At 35.5% G+C, this 9,789-nt stretch overlaps 1 long non-coding RNA gene across 4 annotated transcripts in view; it reads right to left on the bottom strand.

Annotated features, from left to right (window-relative positions):
- LOC107619400 overlaps nucleotides 272-9,789 on the bottom strand; it is a 24,117-nt gene continuing 14,599 nt past the window's right edge. For 3 of the 4 annotated variants that reach the window (XR_002353385.1, XR_002353383.1, XR_002353377.1), the window contains one exon: nucleotides 272-661. This is a non-coding gene — a long non-coding RNA (uncharacterized LOC107619400). Of the gene's footprint in view, nucleotides 662-1,539; nucleotides 2,011-9,789 lie in introns of those variants that run through there. The other variant, XR_001615636.2, reaches the window with a different exon arrangement.

Below are 9,789 nucleotides of genomic sequence, written 5' to 3'. Positions count from 1 at the left end.
CTTTATAGAATACGAAGGCATACATCAGATTTATTTTGCATGAAGTAAAGTCGATCATGACAAAAAGAATTGTATGATGAGGAAAAAGAGAGAAGAGCAAACCAATGTAACTCCTAATGCTGAGAATAATCAAGTGGGAGCTGAAACCAACAATGAAGACCAAGCGGGAGGCAACAATCAAGTGGAACAAGATAAAAATGAAGAAGCCACAGGAAAGGAAAAAGGGAAAGCCATAATGACTTAAAGCATGGATAACTTTGGACCCTGGATGGTGGTACAAAGACAGAGAAGGGGAAAAAGAATCAAAAGAGGAGAGCAAAAAGAATGGAGTAGGAACTAGCAAGATCACAGAAAGGAAGAAGGATAATAAATTAGGATTCAGTGTCCTTGAAGTCGGACAACCACAACAAGGAATTGAGGAACCACAAGCAAACAACAAAGTTAACAAAATCCACAGCAACAATTACTCAGACCAGCAACAGAAATCAAAAGCCAAACCCCAACCAGAACCACAAACAGCAATCACAAGAGGAAGCAAGACCAAAAATACAAGCTCCCAAACCAGACCAAATAAAGAGAAAGAACCAGTTACAAGGACTCAGAACGAATCTCAGCCAGAAACAGAAACCAGAAATGTCCTCAGAACCCAACAAATAGCAACCTGCAAAGAAAATTGGATAAAAGTTAATAATGATACCCAGAAACAGATTGAACAAGTTATAGATAAAGAGAAAAACACACAACAAAGAATAGAAGAAAAAAAAACACCTAACCCCATATACCAAGAAGAAAACAAAGAAGACGATGTGGATTGGAGATTCAAAAAGAAATATCAAAGCTAGTTGAAGGGTTAGATTTTGATACTCTGCCTAGTAAAGGCTGGAATAGAGAGGACACTGCTAACATGCAGTTAAATTAGCCCTTATGTTTTGACTTTCCCCAATGATTATTATGTCATGGAATGTAAGAGGTGCGGCTAGTGCGACTTTTAGGCACACCTTCAAAGAATATATGAGACAATACAAGCCTAACATTGTTATATTGCTAGAGATAAGGATTAGTGGTGATAATGCTATTAACACCATTAGAAACATGGGTTTCAGCTACTACATTGTCGAAGAAGCACAAGGGTTTGCTGATGGCATCTGAATAGTTGGAATGTTAGTGAGTACAATATTACCCCCATTGAACAACATCCACAATTTATTCTTGCAAAAGTTAAAAGCCCCATGAGAGAAGATTAGTGCCTCACAGCAGTCTATGCCAGCCCTCAAAACCAAAATAGAAGAACTCTTTGGCCTCTCATCGAAAACATTACGGATACTAATAAGGATTGGCTTGTAATAGGAGATTTTAACGAAATTAAAGACATTATAAAGAAGAAAGGCGATGGCAGCACTGATACTAGACCCGAATTTTGCGGCTTCGATAAACAATTGTGGCCTGATCGACTTAGGCTTTTTGCGCTCGATATATACATGGAGAGGGCTGTAATGGAAAGGAAAGGATAGAGTTTTCAAGAGACTTAATAGAGCCCTCGTAAACCTCAGTGGAGACTATCCCATCAAGAAGCGATTGTTAGTGTTCTTCCTAGGTCCAATTCTAACCACCACCCTCTCCTTGTTACTCAGGGACAAGGAATGGGGAGAAATAGAAATAGACCCTTTAGATTCGAGCTTATGTAGGCAACACACCCTGAGTATGATAATTTGCTTCGGCAGCATTGGAAGAAGAATGATACCTTCATAAGCAACCTCAACAATATTAGAACAGAACTCAACAAGTAGAACAGATACACTTTTGGGAACATCTTCAAGCAAAAAAGGGATCATGAATAGATAGGCAGGCATCCAGAGGCACCACACCTATAGGAACAATCCTTTCTTAGATCAGCTTGATACATCCCTTCAGAAGGAGTTGAATGACATGCTAGATAAAGAAGAGATCTTTTGGCTACAGAAATCCAGAGAGCAATGGATCCCAGAGGGAGACAGGAACACTAGATTCTACCTGTAACACTCTACCACACAGAGCTTTATATTTAAGCCGTAAAACAGAGGTGGTGTGATATTACAACATCTAAAATAAATAAATAAATAAATAAATAAATAAATATATAGTAATAGTTGAAGAAAATTCATATTTGAGGAGTCTTGAAGAAAAGCTTAAGCAACAAGTTGTAAAACAAAAAAACGCAACGCGCACGCAAACGAAAAACCAAAAACGAGAAACGTGGATAAAGAGTATAAACATAAAGAGTAAAGTATCAAAGGTACAAAATATCAAGCTCCAGGCCCGACCTGCGATGCCAAGGGCGGCCGGAGAATACATATATACATATATATCCCAATACAACCCAAAATACATGAAACAAATTCCTATTTCTCCATGAAAGCCTCTAGGAGGAACAAAAGTAAAGCACTTACAGAGGAGAAATATATATACATATCAAAATATCAAAATATAACATCCGAGCTTTGCTTGCAACAACAAACTCCAGACGCCTAGTGAGGTGCTTCTCGATCTACATCTGAAAAACAACAATATATGTATGGAATGAGAACCGGGAGTTCTCAGCATGGTAAAGGTGCCATCATACATAATGTATTAGCTCCCGAAAAAGTTAGAGGCAATTCTAGAACTCCGACACTCAGAATTAAACTTAAGGATTAAACTAAATCGGAAATTAGGTAAATTGTCTAAGGTTCTCAAGTTCTGAATCTAATCCTAACTCAACACTTCATGTTTGCCTCCTCCAACCCTCCGAGACAACACCCGTGGAACTACCCTCGTCACTGATGAGCGGATAATTTATACGCTTTTTGGCATTGTTTTTAGTATGTTTTTAGTAGAATCTAGTTACTTTTAGGGATGTTTTCATTAGTTTTTATGCTAAATTCACATTTCTGGACTTTACTATGAGTTTGTGTGTTTTTCTGTGATTTCAGGTATTTTCTGGCTGAAATTGAGGGACTTGAGCAAAAATCAGATTCAGAGGTTGAAGAAGGACTGCTGATGCTGTTGGATTCTGACCTCCCTGCACTCAAAGTGGATTTTCTGGAGCTACAGAACTCAAAATGGCACGCTTACAATTGCGTTGGAAAGTAGACATCCAGGGCTTTCCAGAAATATATAATAGTCCATACTTTGCCCAAGTTTAGATGACACAAACTGGCGTTCAACGCCAGCTCTCTGCCCAATTCTGGCGTCTAGTTTGTCCTATGATTGAAAACATGCTTCTTAGGCCTTAAAATTGCTAATTTTAATCATCTTTCATTACCATTCGATGTCGTGATGTGTTTGTTAAGTGATTTCAGGGTTTATAGGGCAGGAATGGCATAGAAGATGGAAAGGAAGCATGCAAAAGTTGGTGTAAAATGGAAAGGAACACAATAAATTGAAGTTTTGAAAAGCTGGTGTCCATGCGCTCGCATGGCTGACGCGTACGCATGACCAAGCCATGACCAAATGACGCGCACGTGTGGCTGATGCATACGCGTGACCAGGAATTTTTCCAAGCAATGCGTACGCGTGGCTGACGCATACGCGTGACGAACGTCACGTGCTGCAATAACTGGAATTCGCTTGAGGCAATTTTTGGGCTGCTTTTGTCCTAGTTTTAGGCCCAAAAATGAAGACAAGAGGCTGGGGAGTGGAGCTGGACATCATTCAAATCATTCATTCACTTTTTTTTACACACTTTAGGTTTTAGATGTAGGTTTCTAGAGAGAGAGGCTCTCTCCTCTCTCTAGGTTTTAGGGTTTCTTTTAGTTTTATTTCTTCCCAAATTTAGATTTCCATCTTGCTTTACTTTGGTTTCTCTTCTACATTTTATTACATGCAGAATTCAAGAGGAGTCAAAGGGGGTGGAACACATAGTTTAGTTTTACATCATGCTTTGGTTAGTTTCTAGAGAGAGAAGCTCTCTCTTCTCTCTAGATTTAGGTTAGATGTAGATTAGAATTTCTTAGATCTAGGTTTAATTCTTGCTTTGATTTACTTTTCCTTTACAATTTCTTGTTCCTCTACCCTTGCTTCTCTAGTTTTGTACTTTAATATTTGTATTTGTTTACTTTGTTGTTGATGCACTCTTGTTTCTTCTATTTCATCTTTAATGCAATTCATGTTTGCTTTCCTTTATTTTTGATTTGAATTATCATTGTTAATTCCTTGCAATTAGTAGTTGTAGATTTACATTTCTTTGCAATTTTATCTTGCTTTCCTTTTATGCCTTCCAAGTGTTTGATTAAATGCTTGGAAGGATATTAGAGTAGATTTTTGTGTTCTTGGCTTGGGATGGTAACTTAGGTAAAATTGAGTTGCTAATGTCTAAGTCTTGATGATTGGTGTCCATTGACTCTAGCCTCCAGTAAGCTAATTAGTGAGTGGTTAAGACTTATGGAGGAGGATTGGTGTAGCTCATATGACTTTCCTTCACTTGTTAGAGGATGACTTAATGAGATTGATCCTTGCAATTATCATGTTGTGGTTAGTGACAAGGATATAGATCCTTAACCATCAACCCTTGCCAAGACCTCTTTATTATTTGAGTTCATTTACTTTCTTGCCATTTATCTTTCATGTCTCTTATTCAAAACCCAAAAATATGCATTTCATAACCAATAACAAGAACACTTCCCTGCAATTCCTTTTAGAGACGACCCGAGGTCTGAATACTTCGATTATTTTTATTGGGGTTTGTTACTTGTGACATGATCCCTTGCATGTGTTAGTTTTATATTTTACTATCTCTTATTAATTTTCTATATTTTTATTTTGTGTCTTCCAAGTGTTTGATAAAATACTTGGTCGGATTTTAAAATAGATTTTTGTGTTCTTGGTTTGTGTTGATGATTTGGAGACTTTTGAATTGTCAAAGCCTCTTGTTGATTGGTAATTAAAGATTGCCGGTTAGCTTGAACTTTACTAAATCTAGTCTCTCACTATGAGTTGACTAGGACTTGTGAACTCAAGTTGATTGTATGCACTTGACTTTCCTTCATTGGTTAGAGGTTAACTAAGTGAAGGCAATTTACATTTACCATCACAATTGAGGATGATAATGAGGATAGGACTTCTAATTCTCTTTCCTTGCTAAGAGCTTTCTTAGTTATTAGTTTATTTTCTTTCCATTTTACTTTCTTGTTCTTTATTTCAAAACCTCAAAAAGAATTACATCATAACCAATAATAAACACACTTTCCTGCAATTCCTTCGAGAGACGACCCAAGGTTTAAATACTTCAATTTATTTTTATTGGGGTTTGTACTTGTGACAACCTAATTAAACGTTGACCGAGGATAATTGGTTGGTTTAGATCTATACTTGCAATGTGATTTTATTGACAAACTCTTTACCGATATTTTTCCTCCATCATCGAGGCAATTTTTATCAAAAACGAACCAATTTCAACTGCTTTTATTGTGAAAGGTATGGACATAAAGCAGTAGATTGTAGATTAAAAATGATGAATAACAATAAAGCACACATTGCAAGAAATCAGTATCAAAATACTAATGATTATCCGGGTACTCAAACTTTATTTTTTACAAGTAATTCATGTGCTGAAGATGAAAACATATGGTACTTGGATAATGCCTACAGTAATAATATGTCTAGTAAAGGGCAAATACTAATTAGATTGGAGGCTGGTTCTTTAAGTTATATTTCTAATATTTTATATACTCATGAACTTGATTATAATTTACTGAGTATTGGGCAGTTATCTGAGAAGGGATATAAGATAATAAATTATCGTAGATATTGTACTGTGTGTGACAGCAACAGGAGGTTTATAGATAAAGCAAAGATGACTTCAAACAAAATATTTCCATTGAAAATTCAACATGTTAATCCCTCTTGCATTAGTTATATGATACTTAATAATAGTTGGCTGTGGCATATGCGGTTTGGACATTTTCTTTTTTTTTTTGGCCTAACTACCTATCAAGAAAAGGACTTGTTTTTAGTCTACCATGGGTTCGTATTCCAAATTGTGTTTGTGAGATTTGTCAAATAGAAAAGAAGCATAGAGGTCCATTCCCTACAGAAAAGTCATGGAGAGCTAGAAAATTACTTGAAATTGTGCATTCAAGCATTTGTTCTGTTGAAGTTCCAAGCAATGGTGGTAGCAGGTACTTTATCACTTTTATTGATGATTTTAGTCGATATACATGGGTATACTTTCTAAAGCAGAAATTAGAAGCTTGTGTTACCTTCAAGAAATTCAAGGTGTTTGTCGAAAAATAAAATAGATGTAAAATCAAAATCCTCATAACAGATATAGTAACAGAATATTTTGCATGTTCAGATTACTTTAAGCAACACGGAATTTAACACCATCTAACAACTATATATACTCCTCAACACAATGGAGTTACTAAAAGAAAGAAGAAAACCATTATGAATATGGTCAGATGCATGCTCAAGTTAAAATAAATGCCTAAAAAGTTTTGGAAAGAAGCAGTCACAATAGCAATTCATTGAACAGGTGTCCAATAAAGAGTGTTCGTGATAAAACTCCAGAGGAAGCTTGGAGTGGAAAGCGTCCTTCCATTCATCATTTCAAAGTCTTTGGGTGTATTTCTTATGCCTATGTACCAGACCAGTTAAGGAAGAAGTTAGATGACAAAAGTGAGAAGTGTATCTTTATCGGCTATAGCACAGACTCAAAAGCATAGAAGCTGTATAATCCAGAATCAAAGAAGGTGCTCATCAGTAGAGAAGTGACATTTGACGAGAAAGGCATGTGGGACCGGAACAAAAAGACAGAAAAGCAACCGATTGTAATTTCAAATATAAATGATGAAGTAGAAGAAAGGCAACCAGATACAATCGAACAGCAAAAATCATCTAGAAGACCTCAAGGAGAGCAGAGACTACCTGCTAGATTAGGAGTTTATGAAGTTGGCAATGACAACTGTAATACCCTACCACACAGAGTCTTATGCCTAGGACGTAAATCAAAGGTGGTGAGGCACTACAACCTCTAAAACAAAAATACGTAAATAGATATTTATGAAGAATATTTTAACTAGGAGCCTTGGAAGAAAGGATGATCAAAACAAGACTGAAAACGCATCACACTCGAAAGGCGATTAGATAGAAGGCTTATATAGAAAACTAAAGAGACAAGTATATAACTATATATATATATACAACTAAAAAATAAACCAAAAGATAAACATAAATCCTGTTTCTCCAAATCAACCTCTAGGAGGGACGAAATACAAAATATAAACAGAGGAGAATCTGTTTACATATATAAACATAAATAAAATGCAAACACCGAGTCCCAAGATAGTTCTTTGTTTCTAAAAGTCTCCAGAATGCTCAGTACGATGCCTCGCGTCCTGCATCTGAAAACAACAATATATGTATAGAATGAGAACCGGAGGTTCTCAGTATAGTAAAGGTGCTCGCAAAGTTAATATAAAATGTCTCAAGAAAGCCAGAGACATTCCTAGAACTCCTACACTCAGATTTAAAGTTAAAGGAATAAGTAAACCTGAAATTTCTAAGGTTCTTAAGGTTCTCAAGTTCTGAATCTAATCCTAACTCAACACTTCATGTTTGCCTCCTCCAACCCTCCGAGACAACACCCGTGTCGTCACTGACGTCACTGATGAGCGGATAATTTATACGCTTTTTGGCATTGTTTTTAGTATGTTTTTAGTAGAATCTAGTTACTTTTAGGGATGTTTTCATTAGTTTTTATGTTAAATTCATATTTCTGGACTTTACTATGAGTTTGTGTGTTTTTCTGTGATTTCAGGTATTTTCTGGCTGAAATTGAGGGACTTGAGCAAAAATCAGATTCAGAGGTTGAAGAAGGACTGCTGATGCTGTTGGATTCTGACCTCCCTGCACTCAAAGTGGATTTTCTGGAGCTACAGAACTCAAAATGGCACGCTTACAATTGCGTTGGAAAGTAGACATCCAGGGCTTTCCAGAAATATATAATAGTCCATACTTTGCCCAAGTTTAGATGACACAAACTGGCGTTCAACGCCAGCTCTCTGCCCAATTCTGGCGTCTAGCGCCAGAAACAAGTTGCAAAGTGGAGTTCAACGCCCAAAATGGCACAAAAGCTGGCGTTCAACTCCAAGAATGACCTATCCACGTGTAGACTTCAAGATCAGCCCAAGCACACACCAAGTGGGCCCCGGAAGTGGATTTATGCATCAATTACTTACTTTTGTAAACCCTAGTAACTAGTTTATTATAAATAGGACTTCTTACTATTGTATTAGACATCCTGGATTGTATTTTTGATCCTGTGATCACGTTTTAGGGGCTGGTCATTCGGCCATGCATGGACCTTTCACTTATGTATTTTCAAATATACGCTTATCTGAAATTCTAACCAATGAATTACATAAGTATTTCTATCCCTATTTTATTATTTATTTTCGAAAACTCCATAACCATTCTATATCCGCCTGACTGAGATTTACAAAATGACCATAGCTTGCTTCATACCAACAATCTCCGTGGGATCGACCCTTACTCGCGTAAGGTTTATTACTTGGACGACCCAGTGCACCTGCTGGTTAGTTGTGCGAAGTTGTGATAAAAAGTTGAGATTACAATTGAGCTTACCATGTTGATGGCGCCATTGATGATCACAATTTCGTGCACCATGTTTTTGGCGCCGTTGTCGGGGATTGTTCGAGTTTGGACAACTGACGGTTCATCTTGTTGCTCAGATTGGGTAACTTTCTTTTCGTTTTCTTTTCAAAAAGTTTTCAAAAATTTTTCAAAAATCTTTCAAAAATTTCTCCTTTGTTTTCAAAAAAAAATTTAAAATAAAAATGTTTTCAAAAATATATTTTTCTTCAGAATTTTTAAGAATGAATTCTAGAGTTTCATGAAGCATGTTGAAGCCTGGCTGGCTATAAAACCATGTCTAAATTCTTTTGGACAGAGGTTTTGGCTTAAAAATTGAATGAATTACTCTCATATTCATGCTAAAGCTTGGCTGGCTATTAAGCCATGCCTGACCCTTTGATTGGAGCTTTAGTTTAAAGAGCATAAGATTCCTGGAATTCATATTAAAAATTTTGGAATCCTTATTTTTCTTTTTTAAAATGATTTTCGAAAAAATTAAAAGAAAATACAAAAAAATCAAAAAATCAAAAAAATCAAAAGTATTTCATGTTTCTTGTTTGAGTCATGTGTCATGTTATAAGTTTGGTGTCAATTGCATACTCATCTTGCATTTTTCGAAAATTGCATTCATGCATTGCATTCATCATGATCTTCAAGTTGTTCTTGATAAAACCTTCTTGATTGATCTTCATATTATATTGTTTTGTGTTGTATGATGTTTTTCATATGCATTCTTGAATTCTTAGTGCCTAAGCATTAAAGATTTCTAAGTTTGGTGTCTTACATGTTTTATTTGCATAAAAATTTTTTTTCAAAAATAAGTTCTTGATGTTCATCTTGATCTTCAAAGTATTCTTGGTGTTCATCTTGACATTCATAGCATTCTTGCATGCATTCATTGTTTTGATCTAAAATTTCCATGCATTGAGCATTTTTAGTGTTTTTCTCTCTCATCATAAAAATTCAAAAAAATCAAAAAAATATCTTTCCCTTTTTCTCTCTTAAAATTTTGAAAATTAGATTTGACTTTTTCAAAAAATTTTAAAATCTAGTTGTTTTTATGAGTCAAATCAAATTTTCAATTTAAAAATCTTATCTTTTTCAAAATCTTTTTCAAAAATCAAATCTTTTTCATTTTTCTTAGTTATTTTTGAAAATTACAAAAATATTTTTCAAAAA

The sequence above is a fragment of the Arachis ipaensis genome, chromosome B09 (genome assembly GCF_000816755.2).
Source record: "Arachis ipaensis cultivar K30076 chromosome B09, Araip1.1, whole genome shotgun sequence".
In the NCBI taxonomy this organism is placed as follows: domain Eukaryota; kingdom Viridiplantae; phylum Streptophyta; class Magnoliopsida; order Fabales; family Fabaceae; genus Arachis; species Arachis ipaensis.
This window is presented reverse-complemented; position numbering and strand designations above follow the sequence as displayed.